This window comes from Elephas maximus, chromosome 1, assembly GCF_024166365.1.
Source record: "Elephas maximus indicus isolate mEleMax1 chromosome 1, mEleMax1 primary haplotype, whole genome shotgun sequence".
In the NCBI taxonomy this organism is placed as follows: Eukaryota; Metazoa; Chordata; class Mammalia; order Proboscidea; family Elephantidae; genus Elephas; species Elephas maximus.
The window spans coordinates 80,671,879-80,698,949 of NC_064819.1; the positions used below are offsets into that span (position 1 = coordinate 80,671,879).

General features: G+C 39.5%; 1 non-coding gene and 1 pseudogene across 1 annotated transcript; both read right to left on the bottom strand.

Moving 5' to 3' along the window:
• Window positions 1-34: 34 nt before the first annotated feature.
• On the bottom strand, window positions 35-23,564 carry LOC126062208 (etoposide-induced protein 2.4 homolog; annotated as a pseudogene).
• Window positions 23,565-26,676: 3,112 nt separating this feature from the next.
• TRNAS-GCU (transfer RNA serine (anticodon GCU)) lies at window positions 26,677-26,761 on the bottom strand. Its single transcript has one exon. It is a non-coding gene; the product is annotated as a tRNA-Ser (tRNA).
• Between the last annotated feature and the right edge of the window lie 310 nt (window positions 26,762-27,071).

Genomic DNA, 27,071 nt, shown 5'->3' on the forward strand with positions numbered 1-27,071 from the left:
AGAGCCAACATTCCAGTTCCTTAGAGAGATGGTGCTATGTAAAAGGCCCTTGGCAGAAAGAGTTCTGCCTTCCCTGGGTGGGGGAGGCGAACAGAAAAAAAGCTGCCATATCCTCCTTCCAATACCACCCATCCACTGTGAGTGGCAGGTAAAGTAAGTGACTTGCAGCAGCCTGTAGTTTGGCAGGAGATGGATGTCATAAAGTGAAATTCTCTGTAGAGGTTAAGCAGACTGTAGGTAGGCTGTCTTGTGGAAGAGTCTGTAACTTATGAAGACCAGCAAGGAGAAGAGGCTGGACTGAAAAAGATGGGTTTGGCCAGGGGTCTTTGCTTCACTGGTGCTGATAAGGAATGAAAAAAAAAAGGATGGAGAAGAGGCTGCCACTGATAATGTATGAGGACTGCATTACTTTGAGCAAAGCCAAGGGCAAACCAAATCCAAAGTAGCAGGGCCAATTCCTTTCTATGTTTGACAACTGCTAGTGCATTTTAATTCCTTTATTGAATCAGTGATATTCAAAGTAGTATAGTGAATACAGAAGGGACATAAGCATGAGACTAACCATCGGGCCAACAAAATGGATGGAAAAGTGACCCCCAAACATCCCCTGGAGAAGGAAAAGAGCCTGCAGCAGAATGTTGAAGAGCATATTAGCATTATTTTGCTGACTCTAGGGAAATAAAGGGCATTCCCACTGGCAAGGAAGAAGTAAAAGTATCCCTATTTGCAGATGATATGATCTTATACACAGTAAACCCTAAAGAATCCACGAGAAAAATGCTGGAACAATAGAAGATTTCAGCAAAGTATGAGGATACAAGATAAACATACAAAAATCAATTGGATTCCTCTACACCAATGAAGAGAATGGTGAAGTGTAAATCATGAAATTAATATTTACAGTTTACATATACAACTGCCCCACATGTTTTCCAAGGCTATAAATCTTTAGGGAGGCTGGCTGCCATGTTTTTCTCCCCCTTAGAGCTGGCGGGTTCGGACCATCGACTTGTCTTAGTAGCCAAATGCTTAATCACTGCAGGACCAAGGCTCCTAGAGAGAGAATAGGTTTTTTTTTTTTTTTTTTTTAATAGTTCTGCTTTGAATAGCTGTACTATTCATTTCCACTAGAATCCAAAGCCTTGAAATGCAAATGTTTTTTTAAGAAAGCAACTATATGAAATTCACTCGAGTTGTGGAAACCCGGGATAGAAGCAAGGAACTTTAGACCTTCAGTCTAACGCTTTGCCAGCTGAACTATTTTGGCAACCTGAAATGTATTGTTTTAGTCATTTCTTCAAAATATTATCATATCCTAACTTATTCTACATTACGCACTCAGATAGCATTATAAAGGCTCTATTGCCATCCATGCGTGAAAGTGGGGTCCAGTTTTCAGAGAATGTGTATTCTTTGGTAGAGGACAAGGAAGGCCACAAAGGGGAGGAATAGGTAAAAGGGACGAAGCTTTTCTGCTTGGTAATTTCTGTCTCTTTCACACTCCAAACACTGCTCAAAAAACTAAGAGAATTTCAAATGAAATGATGGAGCCTCTTCTTTCCCTCTTCTCTTAGTCCTTTTTTTGTCTTGCTCTTCAATGACTCTGGAAAAGAGAACAGAGGATTAGTGAGCAGGTTGATGTGGTGGCAGGCTTCTGGCTTTGAATGGAAGAAATCATGAACAAGCCAATTCTGTTTTCTCTATTTCCTTCCTTTTCCTTGTCTTCCTTGTGTTGACACAGCCACTCTGAGTGGTGAGGAGAGGCAGGGCATATAAATGGGGAAACATTTCAAGGCACTAAATCGGATAATGTGCTTAATACCTATGAGTATGCAAAATATGTTTTAAAAAGGAGAAAAATACAGAACTGTTAGGAATAGTAAAAAGCAGATGAGTGTGCATGGTTTTGAATCCTCTCAAGGAAAGGACGCTCCTATTGAGCCACACCTCTCTCACGCCAGAAACGTCATGAAGATCTTCCTTGAAATATTTGCCATATTTCTAAGGGATTTTTGCAGATCTGATAGTTGACAAGAGAGAAAATCCATTGTTTCAAATCTCACTATTTCTAAACCTCTAAACTACATCAGGAAATAAGTAAAGATTTCAGACCGAAAAAGCACCTTCTGCTTCTAGGACTTTCCACCCCATTATCCACTGCAAGGTTACTGCCCTAGAAAATTGCCCTGCCCATTTTTTCATGTAACCACCAGGAAAGATGTATGATGGAACTTCCTCTTGTTTTTTCAACTTCTCTCTCTATCTACTTTTTCTTTTTTTTTTTTCTTCTTACATAGTTTTTCAAGCCCCCTTCTCCTTAAGAAGAGGTGATTAACCACAGTCCAGGAAAACACATTTCAATATTTGACAAAGGACCCTTATGTAAAATAGATGAAAAACTCTTATGAAACACTAAGAAAAAAGACAGAAACTAAATGAGAGAGAATAAAGATGAAACATATAATTCGCTGAAGAATATACTTAACAAAAATTAATAAACACAATCAAATAACACTACCTTTCACCAAAATTGCTTTAGTTAAATGACGATATCAAGTGTCTCTGATGACACAGAAATGAAACTTTCATATATTGCTGATGAGGCTGTCAACTGGTACATCCGCATTGGTACACTATTTGGAAATACTGCCTCAAACAAAATATGCATACAACCTACAACCCAGAAAGTCCATCTTTGCAATTAGACCCAAGAAAAATGCATGCTTATTCCCCTTGAAAGACAAGAGTGTTCGTAGCGGCATTAGCCATTTCAAAATGTGTACCAGCAGTAAAATGAATGAAAAGAATCTGATGTCTGGTATTCATACAATGGTACTCGTCAGAGCAGTGAGCAAGAAATACTGCTACTAGAAACAGTATGGATGCATCTAATAAAAAAAATATTTGAGTGAAAGAATTCATACTCAAATGAACACATACTGTGTGATTTCATTTCTTCTATTTCAAACCACAGGAAAAACTAATCTATGCTAGTAGAGGTCAGAGGATTAGAATTGATTGGGATGAGGTACAAGGGAGCTCCTGGGAGCTGAAAATTTCCTTATCTTGGTTTGAAAGTTGGTTGCATGGTGTACCTATGTTATATATTATTCATGAAACTGAATAATTAAGTTTCATGCATTTTATTCTATGTGAATCTAGCCTCAATTTAAACAGAGAAAGGAGGAAGAAGGATTTCCTGGAATATCTTCTTACTTCCAAAAAATACCAAGCCCATTGCCATTGAGTATATGCCGACTTACACTGACCCTCTGGCACAGAGTAGAACTGCCTTATAGAGTTTCCAAGGAGAAGATGTTAGATTTGAACAGCCAACCTTTTGGATAGCAGCCAATCTCTTAATCACTGCACCAGCAGGGCTCCACTGTCAGTACATCTTCTGTGGTCACTGTTGTTGCTGTTAGGTGCAGTCAAGATGATTCTGACTCATGGTGATCCCATTAGTGCTGTTCAAATTGTGGTCTGCAGACTGGTGCCTGTCTAGGAACTGTTTTTTTAGCTTACTGTGAGCATTATGAACTTTTGTAACAATTTGACATGCCAATACATTGGAATTGTCTTATTAAGGAAGGTAGAAACAAATTTGTATGTAAATTGGAACAGTTAGGTATGGTTCATATCTAATATCCTTTAGTTAAATGTTTGTCTTAGTATATAGTATGTAGGGTAGTTTTATGTGTAAAAAAATTAAACACTTCCAGATACACTAAAACATCTTGAACATAATAATACAGTAATAATAACATTTTTATGCAAATTACAAATTGTGCCTGTTTGTTGTTTGAACCATTGTATGTACCTCAAATTTTTAATATAATATGCTTTACACAGGATAGTTCATTACTACAAGTTATAAGTAAGTTGGACTTTTGTAACCCGGGCTTGCTTGTAATTAGGAAATTGTCCCTCAAGTATATCTAGACTTGACCTCTGTTCATTTTGAGTGGGACCATGTTGATCTAGGTTACACCACATGTGTCCATCCCTCAACTGTTCTTCTTAACAGCTAAGGGAACTTTGACAAATTGCTTTAGCTCACTGGGACTCAATTTCCAATATGTGAAATGGAAATAATAATAAGCCTATCTAACAAACAGAACTGACGGGAGGACTTGATGAGTAAATGTACATAAAATACTTTAGAAAGGTATCTGGCACATAAATAAGCGATTATTAAAGTTCATTACCATCGTTGTTGTTGACGTTAGTTGCTGAGGAGTCGATTCCAACTCATGGGGACTCCATGTGTTACAGAGTAGAACTGCTCCATAGGATTTTCTTGGCTATAACCTTTATGAAAGCAGATCACCCAGCCCATCTTCTGAGGTGCCACTGTGGGGGTTGGAACCTCCAACTTTAGGCTAGCAGTTCAGTGCAAACCAAATGTGCCACCTAGGGATCACACTTCTATCATTGTTCTCGTTCTTCTTATTTTTAAACAATTGTTTTGTGTCAAGTACTCAACTCTTTCAACAACACTGAGTATTATCTAAAATCTACTGATAAAAGTTCCAAGCATTAAAACAAAATAAGTGATTTATACTAGCAAGTAAATAAAATCTGCTCTTTTCCCTAAATTAAGAGATGGCATATGGGACATTCACACTTCAGTTGTAAAATTACAAACCTAGAGTATCTTCCACTCATCTAATTGTTTTACAGTAGTCCATGATCTTAGTACCCCTACCAACTTCTTTATTTTCCCACTTTCTTTTTACAGCCACTTCACCCAACCCCCAATGGTTTATCCCTATGACCTTCTCCACTGAATTGTCCTTGGTTTGCTGCCACCACTCCATCCCCAGCAGTAGCCATGACTGACTGGAGGAGGTGGAAAGTGCAAAATCAAAACCTCTTGACTCAAGGACAACTCTGCTATGAGATTTATAGCCCAGTGCCCCTTTTACATAAAAGAAAAAGCAAACAAACAAAAAAACAATGAAACCCATTGTCATCGAATCAATTTCAACTCACTAAGTCATGGGTCAGGCCACAACCAGACTTTACCTAAAAACCAAAAAAGCCCAGTACCGTCAAGATGATTCCTATGGGACAGAGTACAATGGCCCCATAGAGTTTCGAAGGAGCGGCTGGTGGGTTTGAACTGCTGACCCTTTGGTTCTCAGCCATAGCACTTAATCACTACACCACCAGGGTTTCCAGACTTTACCTAAGAACATATTATTGCTTGGTACTTTTTTTACTTTCCCATTCCCACCCTGAAGACGACTCTCTCAATAAATCCTGTACCCCTCAATCCCTGTCTCACACTCCTAATATTCCTCAGACAGGAACCAGGCTGATAGAACTGCTCAACTGTAAACACATGCTACCCTTCATGAAATGGAAGGATGACTCCGAGAGGATGACTCGAATGGCAGAACCCTCAAACCACAGAACATGAATTCCAGGCCTTGAAAGCTAATGTTTGCCTGGCTAAATTTAGGCAGTTCTTGGGACCAATGACTCCTTTCTTTTCTTTCAATTTCATCCCTTTTTAATTGGAATGTCTATGGCTGTTATCTTATACCTGTCCCACCATTGTATTCTTGGAAGCAGATAACTTGTTTCTTGAATTTCACAGATTCACAGATAGAGGGGAATCGCATCTCAAGATGGATTATACCCAGAGCCTCACCCATACCTAATTTAGAGAATTGAAATGAAAAGTTTTGGGACTTTTGAGCTGATGAGTTTTGGACTCTTAGTTGATGGTGTACTGGATTGAGATTTGGGGGGTTGTTGAGAAGAAACGAATGTTTTTGTCTGTGGGCCGATGTGAATGTTTGGAGACCAGAGGGCAGACCGTGGTAGGTGTAATAATGCCTCAGTGAAGATTTCTATATCGTGATTTTCCAAAACTGTGACTATGTTACCCTACGTGGCAAAAGGGACTTTGCAGATTTGATTAAGTTAAGGATGTTGCCATGGAAAAATTAATCTGGATTTCTTGGGTGGAATCAATATAATCACAAGTTCCTTATAAGAGGATGACTTGAGGGCCAGAGTCAGAAAAGGAAATAAGACAACAGAAGCAGAGGTCAGAGTGATGCAGCCATGAGTCAGAGAATTTTGGTGGCCTCTAAGGTTAGAGGCCATAAAAGTCAAGGAATGAATTCTCCACCAGAGCCTTCAGAAAGAATGCAACTCTGCTATTGTCTTTGGTTTATACCCTCAGGACCAGGAAAGCACACGGTAAGCATGTGCTTTGGCCATCAACAAAACGGGCACCAGTTTCCAAAGCAAAGACCTATAAATGCCAAGAAGACAGGACACAAGGAAAAGCAAGCACTTTGGTGGAAGTGAAGAGGCATGGCACTAAATGAAACTAATGTCATTCTATAAATTTTTGATATACAATAACAATTATATTTTCCTTTTAATTTCAGGCAGATCGGGTATAGCCTCATATTTAGTTCTGCCTTGTAGGTCACATAAGAATGTGCCAGCAGCACTATAATGATGTGGCTCATGATGCATCTTGTCCTCCACAAAGTGAACCAGAACCATCTTCAGATTGACCATACCCTTGTACTGGTATCATGCTCTTGTCATCATTCTCATCCCTGTTGGGTACCAAGAGTACTCCCATGAACTGTGAAGATATGGCATCAAGGTACAGAAAGTGAGTGTGCAAGTATTTAAGCATTATTTCAAGACAACAAACACTCAAGGGGATATGCCAAGGGCCACCAACTAACATTAAACACAAATGCAATTATTTTTTACTACTTTGTAAGTACTATTTCTTTTGACTATCTCAGTCCTGAAGAACAAAATTACAGGTTCTAAATGAATATTTTCTACTTCCTAAGTTTGAAATATGTGTTAACATCCAAATTTGGAAGTAAATTTTAGTCTATAAATTTTATTTATTTTGAATTATTCAGATTTATTTGCTATGGTACAACCAAGTTAAAAAAATTAAATTTAATCTAAGTGGAGTGCAGAAATGAAAATTCGCAGAAGATAGAAAGAGAAAGGTTTGTGAATTCCTAAAGACAGTTCCAAAATTAACTTACTTTTTAAAACGTAATAAATCAGTAGAGACTTCTACCATTGAGCGCTTGAGTTTAATAGGTGCAATTGTCGTATTGGTACCCTAGGGCTCAAAATACTAATAGTGACATGAATATAACAGAATTTGATCCAAATTCTGCATCCACTCCTTGCTGTAGTAAAAAAAATTAATAATGGTGTAGAAAGTGAAACTATTTTAGAATATGAAATTGTGACACCTGCAGAGTCCATAAATAGCAGAAATATAGATCCTGTTTTGTGGAATAGCTTTTCTTCTAATGATGTAAATTATTGGATCAAAAGAAGGCCCAATGTTTATCAACATCACAGTGAACTATTTGAAAATTCATGTTGAATTTAAGGATGGTAAATAAACAAGGAACTGTAGTCGGAATATATTTCTCGGGGGCAAAGCTAATGGTGGAAATTATAAGAGAGATTCTGCATCAGTAAAAAGTAGCCTCTGTATATTGTTTTGTTTGCAAACTATTCAGTTCTAAGTCATTTAACTCTGGATTTGCTACAGATGGATTTAGCAACTTGAGCATGACCTTTGAACATGAAAACAGTTCAATTCACAGAGATTGTATGTTGCCATATTTAAACCAAAGACATGATTTTCACTTAATTCGTGAACTGGAAACAAATTAATGAAGAAAATCAGTATTGGAAAGCCATTCTGAAACTCATTGTTGCAGTCATTATAACAATCACTGAACATGGGCTATCTTTTTCAAGGAAGAAATGAAGTGATTGGGTCCCTACCAAATGGAAATTTTTAGGGTTTAGTTGAACTTGTTTCTCAGTTTGATCTATTGTTAGCAGGTCACATCTCAAAATATAGTAACACAAGAAAGGACAACTCATCACATTTTTCTAAAACAACATGTAAAGAACTAAGAAATTTAATTAGTGATAAGTTGATCAATAATTTTCAGTAAAATAAGTATAGCTTGATGTTTCAGTTTGTAGATTCCATCCTGATGTTACTCATACAGAGCAGCTAAGTATTATTTTAAGATATGCATCTCCAACAGAGAGAAACTCTGGTGGTGTAGTGGTTAAGTGCTATCGCTGCCAACCAAGGTCCACAGTTTAAATGAACCAGGTGCTCCTTGGAAGCTCTGCGGGGCAGTCCTGTAGGGTTGCTATGAGTCTGAATCAACTGGACAACAAAAAGTTTGCTTTGGTTTTTTGGATCTCCAACAGATGGAAAACTTGTTGAGCAATTTTTCACATTTACTAGCTTAGAAATTCATACTGGGGAAGAATTTGCAAATCAAGTACTTTGCTATTTTATTTTTGCTTTAACATACAGAAGTTTATTCTCTCATGGTCTAGTAAACTAGAAGCCCAAATTCAGGGCGTCACCTCCAGGGGAAGGCTTTCTGTCTGTCAACTCTGGAGGAAGGTCCTTGTCATCAATTTCCCCCTGTTCTAGGAACTTCTCAGACATGGGAACTCCAGAGTATATGCTCTGCTCCTGGCACTGTTTTCTTGGTGGTATGAAGTCCTCCCTCAAGTATTTCACTATTTATGTGAACTGTGCAAAATTGATTTTTCTAAGCACAGGGGCCAGTTCTATGACAATACTGCCAATTATAAAGGCATACAACAGAAAATATTAGAACCTAATGAATGGGTCATTTTCATACCATGTGCTGCAGGCACATTGACTTAATCGTGAAGGATGTAACTACAATAGCTTGTTGTCCAGAAGCAGTTGATTTTTTTCTCTACTGTTCAGTTACTCTACATATCTTCTGCAGCCTCTGCTAAACGATGGGAAGTTTTTAAAACATATTTAGGCAATGATCGAGTGTTAAATTGTCTTTCTAACACAAGCTGGGAGGCGCATGCTGTAGCAATGAGTGCAGTTCTGGAAGCATACACTCAAATTCTAGATGCCTTGGAAAATACTGCTGAAGACCAGGTATATATATATATATATATAAAGGAGATGCCAAAGGAGAAACTGAAAACATAGCCAAGGAAAAGCAAATACTAGAGTATGAATTTATATTTATTTTGTGGAATAATGAGGCATTTTCATCAGATGAGTCAAGCTCTCCAAGATTCAGAAGTAAATTTAAAGGCATGCACAGATCTCTACCAGTCATTAACAGGGTATTTACATAATTCAAGAGAAACTTTTTAAAAATTTGAAAGCACAACAATACAAATACTACCAAATACTGATTATCAAGCAGTTGTCCATCACAGATGCATTAGAAAGAAACAAGTAAAATGACGGAAGTGCTCCTGAAGTATCATTGAGTGCCAGAGGTCAATTTCTCTTAACTACAAAATACACCATCATTGACATACTTGAATCTTGAATGAAAAGAAGGGCGAACGGGTATGAAGTTCTTTGAAATAGATTTTCCTTAAACAATGTGGATGTATTTGATGGAGAATGCATAAAGACATCAAAGAAATTAGTGCAGGTTTATCCCAATGACTTAAATACAGACTTTTAAGGAGAAGTGTCACTACCTCACTCTTAAATGAGAACTAAGTTTGCAGATTCAGGACAGATAAATTTTACTCATGTAGGCATGTATGATTGCATAACAGGAGATAAAATAAAGGTGTATTTCCCAATGCTGAAATTGCTTTATGCATATTCCTAAATTTAATGATCACAAACTGTAGGACAGAATGCTGGTTTTCGTTCCTAAAGACACTCAAAAACCCTCAATGTACAACAATGATTCAAAAAAGACTCTAGCCATTATCTTTTTTATGTATCAAAGTAGATATTGTTCAGCAACTTATTTGTGATTAAATCATTGAAGAATTTGGAAGAGAAAAAACAGGAAAATGTTTTTAATTATAAGACATTAGAGATGAAAGATCTACTTAAAAATAAAATATAAGTAATTTGTTGTAATATTTGTTTTTTAAAATTTTTTGTGCTTTAATTGAAAGTTTATAAATCAAGTCAGTCTCTCACACAAAAACTAATATACACCCCGCCACATACTCCCAATTGCTTCCCCCACAATGAGACAGCCCGCTCCCCCCTCCCCCGCTTTTGTGTCCATTTCGCCAGCTTCTAACCCCTTCCACCCTCTCATCTCCCCTCCAGGGAGAAGATGCCAACATAGTCTCAAGTGTCCACCTGATTCAAGAAGCTCACTCCTCTCCAGCATCTCTCTCCACCCCATTGTCCAGTCCAATCCCTGTCTGAAGAGTCGGCTTTGGGAATGGTTCCCGTCCTGAGGGAGCAGGAGAGCAGTGGGATGCAGACCCCAAATTCTCATAAAAAGATCAGAGTTAATGGTCTGACTGAGACTAGAAGGACCCCGGTGGTCATGGCCCCCAGAGCTTCTGTAATATTTATGAACATTAAATTTTCTTTTAAGACATCTTTTTATTTGTTCATGTGTAATTATAGCCTTTATTATGAAACAAGCAGCAAAAATGAAGTATGAGCCATTTAAAGCAAAAATGGTGAGTCAACTTCCTGTTGTGGGAGATCAACAGAATTTTACATTGGGTGTTGAAACAACTAAGCTCACAGACTCATTTCCGTTATTATAGAATATGGGGAATATTCTTTCTGTAGAAAATTAGTTATATTGTAAAAATTTGAGTGCCCCACTTCCACTAAAATTTTTATAATCCAGTTCATCTCATTCCACTAAAATGGCATATGTCACTTTTATGTCCAGTCTCTAATATTATAGTCACATTTAAAAAGGAATTACATCATGGATAGCTAAGACATACACAGCTGTATACGTATAACGGACATGTCCCATTGGAATACCTGAGTAAGCAGAGGAGGGTACACCATAGTTTATTAGTGTTTACGGCCCTCACATGCCTTAATCCGACCCCTCACAGAACCCATTTCAGACTTCCGACCTCCAGAACTGCAAGATAATAAATTTGTGCTTTTTTAAGCCATTAAGCTTGTGGTAATTTGGTACAGTAACAATAGGTAACTAATCCAGAGTTTGGTATTAGGTTGTACTGTAGTCAGTGTATTGAAAAGATGTCTTATTACCATGGGAGAAGGATAAAGTTCTTGATGAATTCCTTGGCAGTGTGTTAAAAAATCAGTTTGTGCAGGTCCATTTGTAATCGCATCACATGAAATTGATTGGGAGTTAGTTCTGGAACCTGTGTTTCATACTCAAAAACTTGATCAGTGGAATAATTTCGCCTACTACCAGGTTTCTTTTTCAAGTGAGTGTATGTAGAAGAGACAAAAAACCTGCGTGCCCTCTCTAAGCTTTGAACTCAGCACCTTCAGGTTAGGAGACTGATCACCTGTCGACTGCACTAGGGTAGTTACTCAATTCGAACTCTTTCAAGCCTCACTGAAATTTGTGAAGCATTAGGTTTTTATACGCTATACACCTCCATGCCCCAAAAGGAATTGAAGCTACCTCATTCGTAAGTTGGCTATTGCTCTGAGTTTGTCACAATAACCTTGATCAAAAGTATTTCAGGATTTTACCCTTAAGTAAATAAATACACAACAGCGTGAAGTTTTCCACTCTGCTGTAAATATTACTTCCTGCTGGGTTAGATCCACCAAGTTACTTATCATCTCTGTGCCTCATATTCTTCATCAGGCGAATGGAGATCACAGTAAAAGTACCTGTCTTTTGAGGCAGTTAGAACGACTGAATGACAGTAAATAGGAGAGTGCATGGCACGTAATAAGTTCCTGATAAATTTTAGTTGTTATTTATTGTTGTTTTGGACAAGTAGCAAGTAAACCTGTTCTAGGGAAAGAATAACGTGTTGGAAAACATTCTTTTTTCTCTGCAAAGGTTAGGATTTAAAATCCGTCAGCGTGCGTGGTAGCGTGTCCAAGCGGTCTAAGGCACTGGATTTAGGTGCCAGTGTCCGAGGGAACGTGGGCTCGAATCCCAGCGCACCAATCCTATTATAAATGGAATCCATGTAAGAATAGAATTTGTAGATGTCTTTTGGAATAATTGCCTAATGCTGGTAACGTAAAGAAGGAATTTATCTTCCCAATAGTATGTCAGAGTCCTCATGGGGCAGTGCTTAATGTGATTGACTGCTAACCTTTCGGCAGTTCAAAACCACCGGAGGCTTAGCGGATCAACCTGACTGTGTTTGGCGTTTGGATAAGACCAATTACAGCGTTATAAGGAAAATCAGACTGTTATCATTTCTGTCTATTCTTTATATCTAAGAACAGTATTTCGTGCCCAAGGGAACTTTTTTTTATGTTTTTAAAATCTTTGCATTGAATTAAATATAAATTTCACATATTTCAAAATTACAAAAACGAAAATGTTTGTATACAGTGAAAATCTTGCAACTTTCACAACCTCCCCTCTCCATTCCACCTGTACCCAGTTTTGCCTACCCAAGCACCTATATTGGTATGGGGTTACCTGCCAGGAATATTATTTGCATAAAGTGTCAATTAACCAGTTGCCATGGAATCACCTCTGACTCATGAAGACTCCATGTGTGTCAGAGTAGAAGTCTGCTCCTCAGGGTTTTTAATGGCTGATTTTTTGGAAGTAGATTATCAAGCTTTTCTTCTGAGGTGCCTCTGGGTGGACTACAACTTCCAATCTTCTGATTAGCACTCAGGGACAAATACGCCAATAGGAATCTATTATTTTCCCCACATTTTATACTTCCAAACCTACTCTACTGCATGTTACATATTGGGGAAATTAACAGTTCCCTAGAAATTACAAATATCTCCTCCATAGTTTCTTCTTTTTTTTTTTTTTTTCACTTTGCTTGTCTATTTTTTCTTTATTTGCCATTTTCTTTGCTATTGTTTGTTTTGTCTTGTCTTTTTCTTTTTTATTGTGCTTTAGGTGAAAGTTTACAGAGCAAATTAGTTTCTCATTAAACAATACAAGTATTGTTTTGTGACATTGGTTGCCAACCAGGCGAGGTGTCATCTTACTCCCCTTCTTGACCTTGGGTTCCCCATTTCCATTTGTCCAGCTTTCCTGTCCTCTCCTGCCTTCTTCCCCTTGCCCCTGGCCTGGTGTGCCCATTTGTTCTCATCTACATAGCTGAGCTACATGTGTATGCTGTTGTTGTTTTTAGATGCCTTCGAGTCGGTTCTGTGATCTTCATCAGTAAGTGCCTCAAGTCCTCTTCACTTTCAGGAAGCAAGGTTCTGTAGGATCTGCATATCACAAGTTGTTAATGAGTCTTCCTCCACTCTTGATGTTGTATTCTTCTTCTTACAGTCCAGATTCTTGGGCAAGTTGCACAACATTAAGGTTAAATAAAATATGGTGAAAGATACCACCCTGTTGCTCACCTTTCCTGACTTTAAACCATGCAGTATCTTGTTGTTTTCTTTAAACAATGCCTCTTGTTCAATGTGCAGGTTCCTCATGAGCACAATTAAGTGCTCTGGAATTCCCATTCTTCTCAATGTTATTCATAATTTGTCATGATCCACACAGTTGAATACCTTTGCATAGTCATAAAAACACAGGTAAACATCTTTCTGGTAGTCTCTGCTTCCAGCCAGGATCCATCTGATATCAGCAATGATATTCCTCATTCCATGTCTTCTTCTGAAACCAGCTTGAATTTTTGGCAGTTCCCTGTCAATGTACTGCTGCAAACACATTTGAATGATTTTCAGCAAATTTTTGCTTGTATGTGATATTGATATTGTTCAATAATTTCTGCATTTTGTCAGATCACCTTTGTTTGGAATAGGCATAAATATGGATCTCTTCCAGGCAGTTGGCCAGGCAGCTGTCTTCCAAATTTTTGGCATAGACTAGTGAGGACTTCCAGTACTGCATCCATTGGCTGAAACATCTCAGTTGGTATTCCACTAATTCCTGCAGCCATATATTTCACCAATGCCTTCAGTGCATCTTGGACTGCTGTTTCCTTCAGTACCATTGGTTCTTGATTATACACTACTTCCTGTAATGATTAAAATCAACCAATTCCTTTGGTATAGTGACTCTGTATCCCTTCCATCTTCTTTTGATGCTTCCTGTGTTGTTCTGTATTTTGCCAATAAAATCCTTTAATATTGTAATTCGAGGCTTGAATTTTTGTCTTCAACTCTTTAGGATTGAGAAAGGCTGGGTGTATTGTTCCCTTTTGGTTTTTTAACTCCAGGTCTTTCCACATGTCATAATACTTTACTTTGTCTTCTCCAGCTGCCCTTTGAAATCTTCTGTTAAGCTCTTTTACTTCATCATTTCTTCCTTGCGCTTTAGCTACTCTAGGTTCAAGAGTAAGCTTCATAGTCTCTTCTGACATCTATTTTGGTCTTTTCTTTCTTTCTTGTCTTTTTAATGGCCTTTTGCTGTCTTCATTTATGATGTCCTTAATATTGTTCCGGAACTTGTCTGGTCTTTGGTCATTACAGTTCAATGTGTTAAATCTATTCTTGAGCTAGTCTCTAAATTCAGGTGGAATATACTCAAAGTCTTACTTTGTCTGTTCTGGACTTTTTCTAATTTTCTTCAGCTTCAGCTTGAACTTGCATAGGAACAGTCGAAGGTCTGTCCCACAGTCAGCCCATGACCTTGTCCTGACCAATAATATTTTCCATCCACGAGCTTCTCCATTGTCTCTTTATACTGATGTAGTTGATTTAACTCCTGTGTATTCCACCTGGTGAGGCCCACGTGCATAGTCACAGTTTATGTTGTTGAAAAAAGTGTTTGGACTGAAGAAGTCATTGGTCTTGCAAAATTCTATCATGCAATTTCCAGCATCGTTTCTATCACTAAGGCCATATTTCCCAACTACAGATCCTTCTTCTTTGTTTCCCACTTTTGCACTCCAAAAACCACTAATTATCAATGCATCTGGATTTTTCAATTTCAGACTGCAGAAGTTGGTAAAAATCTTCAATGTCTTTATCTTTTACCTTAATGGTTGGCATGTAAATTTGAATAATAGTCATATTTACTGTTCTTCCTTTTGGTATATGGATATTACCCCGTCACTGGCAGCATTGCACTCAGGATGGATCTTGAAATATCCTTTTTGATAATGAATGAAACGCCATTCCTCTTCAATTTGTCATTCCCGGCATAGTAGACCATATGTTTGTCTGATTCTAAATGGGCAATGCCACTGCATTTCTGCTCACTAATGCCTAGACATTGATCTTTAAGGGTTTCATTCATTTTTGACAACTTGCAATTTTCCTAGATCCATACTTCATACATTCCACATTCCGATTATTAATGGATGTTTGCAGCTGTTTCTTCTCATTTTGTTGTGTGCCACATCAGCAAATGAGGATTCTGAAAGCTTGACTTCATCTATGCCACTAAAGTTGACTCTGCTTTGAGGAGGCAGCTCTTCCCCAGCCATCATTTGAGTGCCTTCCAACCTGAGGGGCTCATCTTCCTGCACTGTATCAGAGAATGTTCTCTTGTTGTTCATAAGGTTTTCACCAGCTGATTTTTTTCAGAAGTAAACCACCAGGTCCTTCTTCCTAGCCTGTCTTAGTCTCGAAGCTCCTTCTTCCTAGCCTGTCTTAGTCTCGAAGCTCTGCTGAAACAAGTCCACTGTGGGTGACCCTACTGGTATTTGAATATTGTTAGTGTAGTTTTCAGCATCACAGCAACAGGAAATCCCCCACAGTACAACAAAGTAATAGATGAATGGAGGACATGTGCATAGGCCTGACTAATCTTTGGCTGAAGGGTAAACCTCAAGGGTGGCTTCAGTATTGAGTTAGAAGATGTCTGGGGGTCATAGTCTGGAGGTTTCTTCAGTCTCTGTCAGACCAGTCAGTGGTGATATCCCGGCACCATCTAGTCGTGCTGAACTCAATCTGCTAGAGGCTGTGGTAGTTGTGGCCCATGAGTCCCTTGGACTAATCTTTCCCCATGTCTATGGTTTTCTTTATTCTCCCTTGCTCCAGACAGGATGGGACCAGTAGACGTATCTTAGGTGGCCACTCACAAGCTTTTAAGACTGCTGATGCTACTCACTAAAGTAGGATCTACAACATTTTCTTTATGAACTCTGTTACATCAATTGAACTAAACATCCCACAAGACCGGGGTTCCCAGCCATCAGCCCAGTAATTCGGTCCCTCAGGGAATTTGGATGTGTCTATGAATCTTCTACGACTTTACAGTATTCTGTAAAGTCTTCCCTTTAGCAAATTTACACTTATCAATTGTTTAGCTAGTGTTTTTCCCTCCTCACAACTCTCCACCCTTGTAACCATCAAAGTTTCTTTCTTTCTGTGTATAAACATTTTCATGAGTTTTTATAATAATGGTCTCATACAATATTTGTCCTTTTGTGATTGACTTATTTCTCTCAGCATAATGCTCTCCAGATTCATCCACATTGTGAGATATTTCACAGAGTCATTATTGTTCTTTATTGTTGCATAGTCTTTCATGGTGTGTATGTTCCATAGTTTGTTTATCCACTCATCTGTTAATGGACACTTAGGTTGTTTCCATCTTTTTTGCTATTGTGAGTAATGCTACAATGAACATGGGTGTGCATATGTCTAGTCCTGTGACAGCTCTTATTTCTCTAGAATATATTCCCAGGAGTGGGATTGCTAGATCATGTGATACTTCTATTTCTAGCTTTTTAAGGAAGCACCACATTGTTTCCAAAATGGTTAGATTATTTTGCATTTTAACAGTGCCTTAGAATTCCAGTCTTCCCAAAGCCTCTCTAACATTTGTTATTATCTGATTTTTTTGATTTGTGCCACTAATGTTGGGGTGAGATGGTATCTAATTATAATTTGATTTGCATTTCTCTAATGGCTTTTTTTTTTTTTTAATGGCTAGTGATCAGGAGCATTTCCTCAAGTGTCTGTTAGTTAGCTGGCTGAATGTTTTCTTGGTGAAGTGTCTGTTCATATCCTTTGCCCATTTTTTAATTGGATTAGTTGTCTTTTTGCTATAGAGGTGTTGTATTTTCCTACAGATTTTAGAGACTAGACTTTTGTTGGATATGTCATAGCGAAAATTTTTTTCCCCATCCATAGGATTGCTTTCTACTCTTTTGGTCAAGTCATTGGATGGACAGAAGTGTTTAAGTTTTAGAAGATCTCAGTTACCTAGCTTATCTTCTGGTGTTTGTGTATTGCTGATTATGGTTTGTATCCTGTTTATGGAATATATTAGAACCCCTAGTGTTTTGGTTTTTTTTCTTGGTTTTAGGTTAGCATTAACCCTATTTTTTATTCTATGATCTTTATACTTTTTGGTTTTATATTTAGATCTTTGATCCATTTTGAATTAGTTTTTGTTCGTGGTATAAGGTATGGGTCTTATTTCATTTTTTAACAGATGGACACCCAGTTTTGCCAGCATAATTTGTTTAAAAGATGTCTTTTCTCCATTTAATTTACTTTTGTCTTTTGTCAAAGATCAAGCGACTGTAGGTGGATCAGCCTTGTTTTTTTTTTTAATAAAGAGAATGTACGTATGTCCAGGAAGAATTTTTTTAATGTAGTAAATTATGTCAAAATTTCATTGCTTCTAAGTTTTATGTAAAAATTTGTTTTCTACTCCAAAGTTATATGAACTTTTGTTTTGGCATGTCCAGTAATTATGTTTGGTTTTATTCTTCATTTTTTTACTTTTAAATTTTATATCTATTTGAAATTTAGTACCATGGGTGATAAATTGACCTAAGCTTTTATTTTCCTAGATGTCTACCCAGTTAGCCCAACATCATTTATCTAATAATCCACCAATTTCTATTGATTTGAATTTCTATCCCTATTGTATTTCCATTTATGTTATTTGTTTTCTTGCATATCTAAAGTTTCAATTTTCTGCATCAATTATAAGTGGAGTCCTAAATAGCTATTAATTTTCCAAATTCTGGGTGACTCCATTGGACTAAATATGATTTAGGTAATATAACAGTGGCTTGCTTACTCTATGTTAATATTTGAATGTGTCATTTATCTAAGACCTACTTTGATTAAAGGTCCCTCGGAGGCCAATAAGGTTTGTTAACCTAAAGGTTGGTGGTTCAAATCCACAAAATGGCACTACCGAGGAAAGGCATAGCAATCTGTTTCTGTGAAGATTACAGCGAAGAACACCCTCCAGAGCAGTTCAACTCTGTAACACATGTGGTCGCCATGAGTCAGAATCAACCCACTTGAAGGCAATGGGTTTGTTATTATTGTTATTGTCATTATTGTACTATAATACAAAGTGGTGGCAATAGTGTGGGAAGCCAGACCATTGTGGCATGCTGGTGGGAATATGTATTAGGCAAGATCCATCGGAATTACCATGGCATGTCACATATACTGCTTCAGCAATTCCACGTATAGAAAGTACTCACACCCATTTGAAATGTGAGATATGGAATGTTACTTATTGCAGCATTATTTGTATGGGCAAGATATATATTATGACATCCATACAATGGAATTCTTTGCTGCCAAGCAAAGAAGAAAAGACGCTCTTTCTGCATTGATTTGGAAATTACTACAACATACATGAAGTAAAAAAAAACCAAGATGCAATGGAATGTATTTGGAATTTCCTTTATTTGTATAAACAGTAGGGAAACTATATCCCTGAGAGGATAAGCAAGAAACTACGCTTGCCGTGCAGGGAGGAACTGGACGACTGGGAAGGTTGTGGGGGTGTTAGGGATGAAAATTTAACATTTTTTTTTCAGGCAGCAGCAAGTTTGGTTTTTGTTCCATAAAGTAGGAATGCTGGAGTACTGAGTTTCACCTCCTTTGCTCTCTTTACCATACCAGGATAACATGAAGTGTAGACAGTGGAGGAATAAAATCTGTTAGAGAGCACATGTCCTGCCTGCTCTCACCTCACCAGGATGGTTTGGGCGGGGTCCCTGGGTCTCCCTTCCCATGCCCCTCCCCTCCCACCTAACTTTGACCTCAGGCGTTTGTCACCGCGTTTCTTAGGGACCCCGGACCCTGCTTCATCACCCCAACACCCACTGTCCTTCTACAGTCCTACATGGGACCTGTTGGTGCACAGACTTGGGTTTAGGTTCACTGCCAGCCGGCCAGGCCCTCTGAGCATCGAGGGTGTGGAGTGGGAATGATGCAACCAGAAGAAGGGACGATTGTGGGGGGTATCTCAGGATGGAAGGGCTGGGTTAGAGATTAGAAGGCGCTACTTTCTTTGTGAGTGGATGATCTACTGCCCTTGAAACCAGGCTTTGGGTGAGGAGAGAGCACAGTAGTGCCTCACTGGAGCCCTAAGACTCTTCACCTTAGGACTGTACCTGAATCAGGGACCCCGTGTGATCGGCGGGACCCACTTTGCCTCCTCCTTCCACCGAGAAGCTCTACATCTCTGGTTGCATAATTAGAGTCGTGGAATTTTAAGGAAGGGACAATTTTAAGAGAGGCTCCCTAGCTGAATTCGACCCCACCAGCCTTCTAGTCTCCTTTCCATTCCCTCCCCTCCCCTTCAAATATTTGTTGTGAGTGCAAGTGATGCGTACTTGGAGGTCTGAATCTCTTAATGGAGTTGCTTTGTTAGAGACCCTCACTCAGGACATTCCAAGGAAGAGTCTAAGTTACAAGTGATGAGTCACAGTGACGACGAAGTTTGTTTTTAAAAACCTTCATCTCATTTGGAAGGATTGGGCTGCCTCAACTTTTACTGACCCTGTGTGTGCAGTGTAGAGGTGCTCCACAGTGTTTTCAAGGAGCAGAATACCAGGCCTGTTTTGTGAGACACCTCTGGGTGGGTTCAAACCACCAACCTTTTGGCTAGTAATTGAGTGCTTAAACCTTTGCCCTTTCTCTGCTCTCCTTGCTCAATTCTTTTTGAGCAAAGAGCAGGAAGATAGGAGCCAAGAAGTCTATAGTAATTGTTGGGATGAGTTTCTCTAAGAGGAAGTGGAATGTATAGGCTCCTAAGAGAAACAACTAGGGTAGAATGAGAATAGTTCCTCAAAAGGGACTCAAAACTAGGATCCTCAGATTAAAAGCCTGGTGTTCTACTGACTGAGCTACTCAGGCTACTGCTCATGTTTTTTTTTTCCTGTGTAGTTAATGTAGGTTTTATGGAGGCCAATTGGTTTTATGTTTCATATCCTGATACTAAAATAACTTTCTTCTAATTCTCCTGCTTGCCTAGAAGATTGTGTTTCAAACAGATACTATCATCATTCGGAGAACTTCCTTTCCTTCTATCTTGTCTTCTCTCTGTCTTTAGACTTTCAGAAACAGGCTGCCAGGTTTTCAGTTCACACTGCTACACCCAGAGGGCTTCATTTTTGCCAAGTGTCCTTTTGTTTCTTTTTTACCCACATGCATCTATTTTTCTCAAAGTAGCGTTCATGTTACTCTTCTTTATATCTCTCTGTGTTGTCTTGTACATTTTCCTTAGAGACTTGAGAAGTAGAGGAGAAAGGAATTGAAAAAGAAAAATTGAGGACTGGCAAGAACGTTTCATAATGGTGGGCAAGCAAAGGTGCATGGGTTTAATCTTCTGCATCTCTATGCTTGCTTTTCTTCATGATGCAATTTTTCTACCAACTGTAAGCCACTCTGCCTTCTTTTCATTTTATTTCTCCTCCTCCCTTTCTTCTGTCTCCTTTTTCTCTTCCTGCTTCAGGTCTTGATGTCATGAATGCTGTTCGATGCTCACATCCAAAGGACAATAAAAATTGTCTTGATAATTTATTGTACATTAGGACATACTACCCAGAACATGATCTAAGATAGTTTTTGAATTTTGTCCTAAACCTGGAGAAGTACTGTACAAGGAATCTGGGAACACATGGGGAAAGTTTGGAGTGAAGGAAAGATAACCTCTCTGGGGAGGAAAGACAGGGAGAGGAATGGGGAAGGAAAATTGCTTATTCCTTCCAAATAACTCAGCACTTCCAAGAAACCAAGACTATGTGAAAACTGAGAGAATTTTTGATTACTTTAAGAATTCACGTAGTACTCATCTCTCCTACCTTACCAATGTACAAGGTAGAGTTGGAGGTGGGTCACCCAAAATCTCCTTGAATTGTTTAGTGATTTAACCCACAGGGCAAGTAGGGAATGACATTTAGGCAAAGTAATTTGCGATTAGTTAGCATTTCAATGAGAGAAATGACCCTCCAAGCTATTTTGACCTTCTCTCCATTTGAAGTAGCTTGGAAGTCACCAACCTCACACATAGGGACCACTGTCCCAGGGAAGTTTGGGGGACACTACCTCATCCAACCTCCTTATCATTCTAGTCTCAGGAATCAGTGTGCTTATCAAGTATTAAAGTGAATTTGCACCTTAAATTTATAAGTATCCTAAATAAATGAAGTCTCAAATCAAACTCTTTCTCTCCCCTTTCCAGTCCTATACAATGCTCCCAAAGAAAAAGAAAACAACTTAACAACAAGCAGTGAAGTCCACTCCTCCTTTCCCAAAGTGAAAGGATTTACCATCTTCACAATTCAGAGACTTTGGGATCTTCCTAGAACTTTCCAAATTTAAGTTGCATCATCTATCTTGAACTCTCATCACTGTGCCATCCTCTTCATCCCTTAAATCACTATTTTGGTCATCTATTTGACAGTAGGGCTGAGGATAAAGTTGCTGCACACATTGAATGAGTAACTCTCAAATGATACTGCAAATCTGACTTTCCACAATTGAAATCTTTCTCTTCAGAGTCCCATTAAGAAAAAAGAGCATGTGGGCACTAAAATGCACTGTAAATATTCACAGAGGTGCTCCAGGAGAAAGTTGGGCTCAGGAGTCTTTTGTGTATGAGTTAGAAAGAAGTACGGGAAAACTGAAAGTATCTACACCAGAACAGGATAGTAAGTCCTGGACTTTCAGACTAGAGGCCTGGTACACTGAACTCTCCAGGAGTTTAATGGGTTCAATAAGAGTCTATTCAAACCAAAAACACTTGGTCACTTCTTGACTTTTTCTCATTCTTTCCTTTGAATATTGAGCACAAACAGATTAAAACTAAGAGCTGGCAAATACAAAATACTCTAGCTCAAAGCCATTAGGGGATTCTGCTTCTAAGTCCCAGGCTGCTTTGCTTGCAGTTGGGTTCAGGACAACGCTGACTCCTTGTGGCTTTTTCCAAAGCCTCCAATACCAACAACTGCTATTCCAGAAACACAGAACCACACAAACGCTTTCCAAAATGCTCAGCGATGGAAAGAGCAGCGACGTGCTTTCGGTCAAGTAATTTTGGGCAAAACCAGTCTTATTTTTTGTGGGACATAGTCTTTGAAATCACTTACTTTAGCCTCTCTTTCAGAGGTCCTTCAGAAAGAACAGTAAAGATGGGAACTCGGTCAACTTCTATCTGCGCTCCAGTTCGTATCGTATTCGTTCATAGAGACCCTTCTTCAAATCCTATTCCTCTTCTCTGTGCCCTCTACTCCTCTGCAGTTGCTTTTCTCCTTGGCTCAGTGTTGTGCCCCCCCCATAAACCCCGCCACTCTCTCCTATTCACTCCCTTCCTAGCGCACCCTCCTCCTCACATTCCAATTCCCAGAGAGGTGTCTTTCTGATATAGCAGTGACTTGACCTTAAAAAAAAAAAAAAAAAATTTTTTTTTTTTTTTTACCTATAGATTCCGGGCACCCTTACCTTCCACCCACGAAGATGTGAATTCTGCATCATACCTGGGTTAACAGTCTCACCATCTCAGGGATTTGCCGGCTTCTCTGGGAGTACGGAAAGTTTGTAAAGAATTTGTTTTGAAGATTATACCCTGCACATAAAGCGCTTCTTTTGTGTTTTCCTCCTTAAGGAAGTAATTTGGTGTAAAAGAGACGTTTTAATGATGGAAGCGTCCATCTTTCTCCTCTTTTCTGTCTTCCGGTTCTTCAAAAGCAGAGCTACTGCACCGCGGAAGCAAAACTACGTTTCTAAATGCAGGTGCCGGGTGGAGGTCTTTGTAAGAGCGTGACTGTACTTGTCGCTCTTTGTTTAGGTCTAATTAACCCGTTGCTGTGCTGCCTATCCTGACCCCAAAATGTTTCCCAGGAGCGAACTTCGGGCCTTTTGGTTAGCAGCCATAGGTTGTAAGCACTGCGTCACCCGGGATCTGTTTCCGTCAAATACTTTGCATTAATTAACATCTATCCCCACCTGGATCTTCATTCCTTCCTAGAACTCACGGAACTCATCTTTGCATTCCCCTGCACTATCTTTTGTGTGTTTCTGCAAGCTTCATAGGCACAGAAGAAGGACTTTTCAAGAAGACGTCCGAAGGCTTAACCGAACGTTCAATCTGGCGACTCTCCCTCTTGGTGGGCTGGAACTGACCTTTCAGGCAAAGTGCTAAAAGTAGTCCTTGAAGAAGCCGATCACTGCTGGAAGATCTCAGAGTCGTTAGGTCCAGCATGCGTTTTTTTCCTTCTCCTGATCCAATCCAGCAACACAGGAATTGAATATGATGGATTTTTACCTGGGAAAACGTAGGTTTTTCAAGTGTGTGCAGATCATGCTGGATGTCAGTATTAAGGATTGTTCTCTTTATCTTGTAGCGGTGGGGGTGTAGCTGAGCGGTAGAGCGTGTGCTTAGCATGCACGAGGCCGTGAGTTCAATTCCCAGCATTTCCACATGTGATTTTCCATCCTCAGAGACTCACAGCTGAATGTTGGCAAATTGCTTTCTTGCTTTTTTAATTTTTCTCTTTGTGAATACCTTTACTTGTGTTTTTCTTACTCAAAGAAAGGAGAAATCGTTCGATAGTTACTCCTTGGGTCCCCCATCCTGACTGCTTAAGCATAATGAAGTCATGACCAACTGGAGTAAAAGAAGGTGCTCACTCAGAATCTGCTGACGCTGAAGCAACAACATTCCACCACGTCATAGACAGCCTAGTCTCCTTTACTACAATTTCTCTTTATAATTTACAAGGAGGGAAGAAAAAAACAGATAGAAAGAGGGAGGGGGAAGTGACTGTGAGACAAATTTCTTTTGAGTCTTCTTTTTTCCCACTCACCTGTGCCTGTGCCAATGGACAGATTGCAGGTCAGGAGAAAAGTTTCCTTCTGACATTCTTTTTCCCATTCCTCTTACCCTTCCATGCCCACCCACATAATCTTGGTCAGCAAAAAGCAAGTGTAATCACCAGTCATGGATACCTGTGATGCCCACCACAGAGATCTGTGATCCTAGCTCTTTGTTAATGGTGAAGAAATGTTTGGATGCTATCCACAGGTAAGGCATTTCTCAGGAATCCCTGAGTCTTCCAGCATCCACAGGTGATAAAATTATTTCCAGAAATGGAAAGAGCTGCTATGCTGTCTTCAAGCCAGAAAAGTCTTGGGCAAAAGCAGCTGCATCTTTCTATGTGAAAAATACTCTTAATCCCTTTTCCTTAGGAGGAAGGGAAATTTCTGACTTCCTGCATTGTAGAGAGAGCAGGAGACATAGGCAACCCTGGTAGTCTCAAACTATCTCTTGGGCCATCCAAATTCAACGGATCCTAAAGACCTATTTCAAAATCTTTCACCTTCTCTGCTAGCTCTTCCACACCCACACCCATCTCCCTCCTATCTTCCCCTTTATTTTCTTCATCACATAATGTGTCACCTTCACCTTCACTTTCTATTTTCCTAGACCCCTTTTATCCTGTCTCCAGTGCTTCCTCCTAGAGAAAATTTCCCAGGAGCTCAGTTCAGTCCAATTCCCTCAGCACCACTTCCTAGGCTGGAAGTTCTCGAACATGGCTGAAAATGGACACATCTGTGGAGGTTTTTCAACGATACAGATCCCATTTTCTTAGTATCCTGTGATTCTCAGTCCAGTCAGTATCTATAAAGGTACAATCAGAAATGGATACATTCACAAAGTTTTCAGGCAGTTCACCTGTTTTGGGAACCACTGCATTCTGATCTAAGATATTTACTTCCCTTTCAACTCTGTATTGGACTTTGCTACTCACCACCTACCTTGCAATATCTTCCTGCTTCTAAGAACCCATGTCAGCTACTTCCCAGTGCCAACTGCGCCTCAGTGGATTATTTGAGAGATGTTAGGGTAGGGGAGACAACTAGTGCTGGGAGGAACCAAAGAGTTGACATATAATGTATTCCAATATTCAGAAATATTCAAACCTCTCACACGTGAGAAAAACACCAGAATGAAAACTGAAAGGAAGTGAAGACACAATGACTAAGGATTACCTCCTAAATGTCATGTGTGGGTTGACTGACACCACAAATTTTGGCAAGAGGCTGAAGCTCCTATTCTTTTAGCCTCTAGGATGGCTGAAGTTTGAATGGCAGTCCTGCAGCACAAGAGGGCTGTTACAAAAGACTAATATGCTTTCAGTTCTTGCTAAGTCGCCAACATGCTTCCCTCATAGTTCTTTGTAGTGCTCAGAACCCTAGCTGCAGTTTCACAAGACAAAGCCACCACTCGATTTCCCAACCAGGGTTTTGAGGTACAGGGTTTGCTTGAACAGTGACTGTTTGTGACATCATGTACTTACTGTTTTTCACTTAGGATCTGTGATGTTCTGCTCTTTTGTATTTTTGTCCAGTGATTATCCACTGTGGCTCTGACAGCCAGAAGGAGTAGAGGGGCAGGACCCTGATGTGATGGTTGGCAAATTCATAATACCATGAAGACTGTGGAGAAGGGGTAAATAATTGGGAGTTTCACCTGAAGCTACTTGAATTAACTAACACTGGCTAAAAAAAAAAATTTTTTTTTTTTTATAGGGTCGCTATGAGCTGGAATCCACTCGATGGCAATGGGTTTGGTTTTTCGGTTGGGTTGCAGTAGTAAAGGTGATCAATTGCTCACTGAAAGGTTGGTGGTTTGAAACCATCAGCAGCTCTGTGGGAGAAAGATGTGGCAGTTGGCTTCTGTAGATATACAGCCTTGGAAACCCTATCGGGTCACTATGAGTTAGAACGGGCTCCATGGCAGTGGGTATTTTTGACTTTTAATGCATGCCTCTCACTGAAACTTCCATGTCTTGGGTTTTAACTGCTCCCTATCCCTGGAAGGAGTCCTAGTGCCACAAGTGGTGAAAAGCTTAGCTGTTAAGTCAAAGGCTGGCAGTTCCAGTCTATCAGCTGCTCTCTAGATACCCTATGTGGCAGGAGGATTTTGGTTGTTTCCCCTGGGAAAGGAGTCCCTAGGTAGACTTAAATAGTTAACACTTGCTTGCTGCTAACTGAAAGATTGGAGGCTCCAATCACCCAGAGGTTCCTTGTGATCTACTTCCAAAGTATCAGCCACTGAAAACTGTATAGAGGACAGTTCTATTTGGACACATATGGGATCACCACGAGTCAAAATTGACATGAGGACAACTGATTTTCCCTGGAAAACATGTTCAGATATGGATTCCTCTTGCTTTATGGAGACTTCTTATCTCTTGTGGCTTTTGCCTGCCGCCTGAACGTTCTCTGAGATGATGTTGGGGCTCCAAACCAAATACAGTGAAATTATGAAGAGCAAGAGGAAAATGATGTCTGTCTGGAGAATCTGTGCTTGGCCGAAGGGAAGAGATGGTCCAAAGCTGTGTTTCACCGCTTGGGCGGCGATAGGCAAATGTCAGGAGCCAAAAACAAAAACACTAAACCCGTTGTAGTGGACTTGATACAGATTCACAGCGGCTGTAAGGGACAGAGTAGAACTGCCCCCTAGGGTTTACCAAGGAGCGGCTGATGGATTCTAATTCTCACCGTACAGCGGGCTAAGGAAAGAACGAGGCGGATGGGATTCGAACCCACACGTGCAATGCGCAATGGATTAGCAGTCCATTGCCTTAACCACTGGACCACCTCGTCAAGAAAAAAATATGTGGAAAAGAGGAAACAAAAAGGAGGAAAGCCTATGCACTCAGTTTTGCCCTGAAATAATTTAGACATCAGTATATCCCCAGGTAGCCCAGAGGGAGCCTCACTACCGGGCTTTGGGGTTTAGCTGGTTAACAACAAAAAAAGAAAACTCTCCTCAGCGTCCTTTCAAACCTGCTCCCCCTAACTTTCTTTCTGTTTCTTTAATTATACTAGAAAACAGGAGCTTCTTGTGCAGGCTTTTGTTTTGGGGGGTTGAAGAGATTCTGTTAGCATCTGGTTCTTCTTTTCTCCCCTTTCT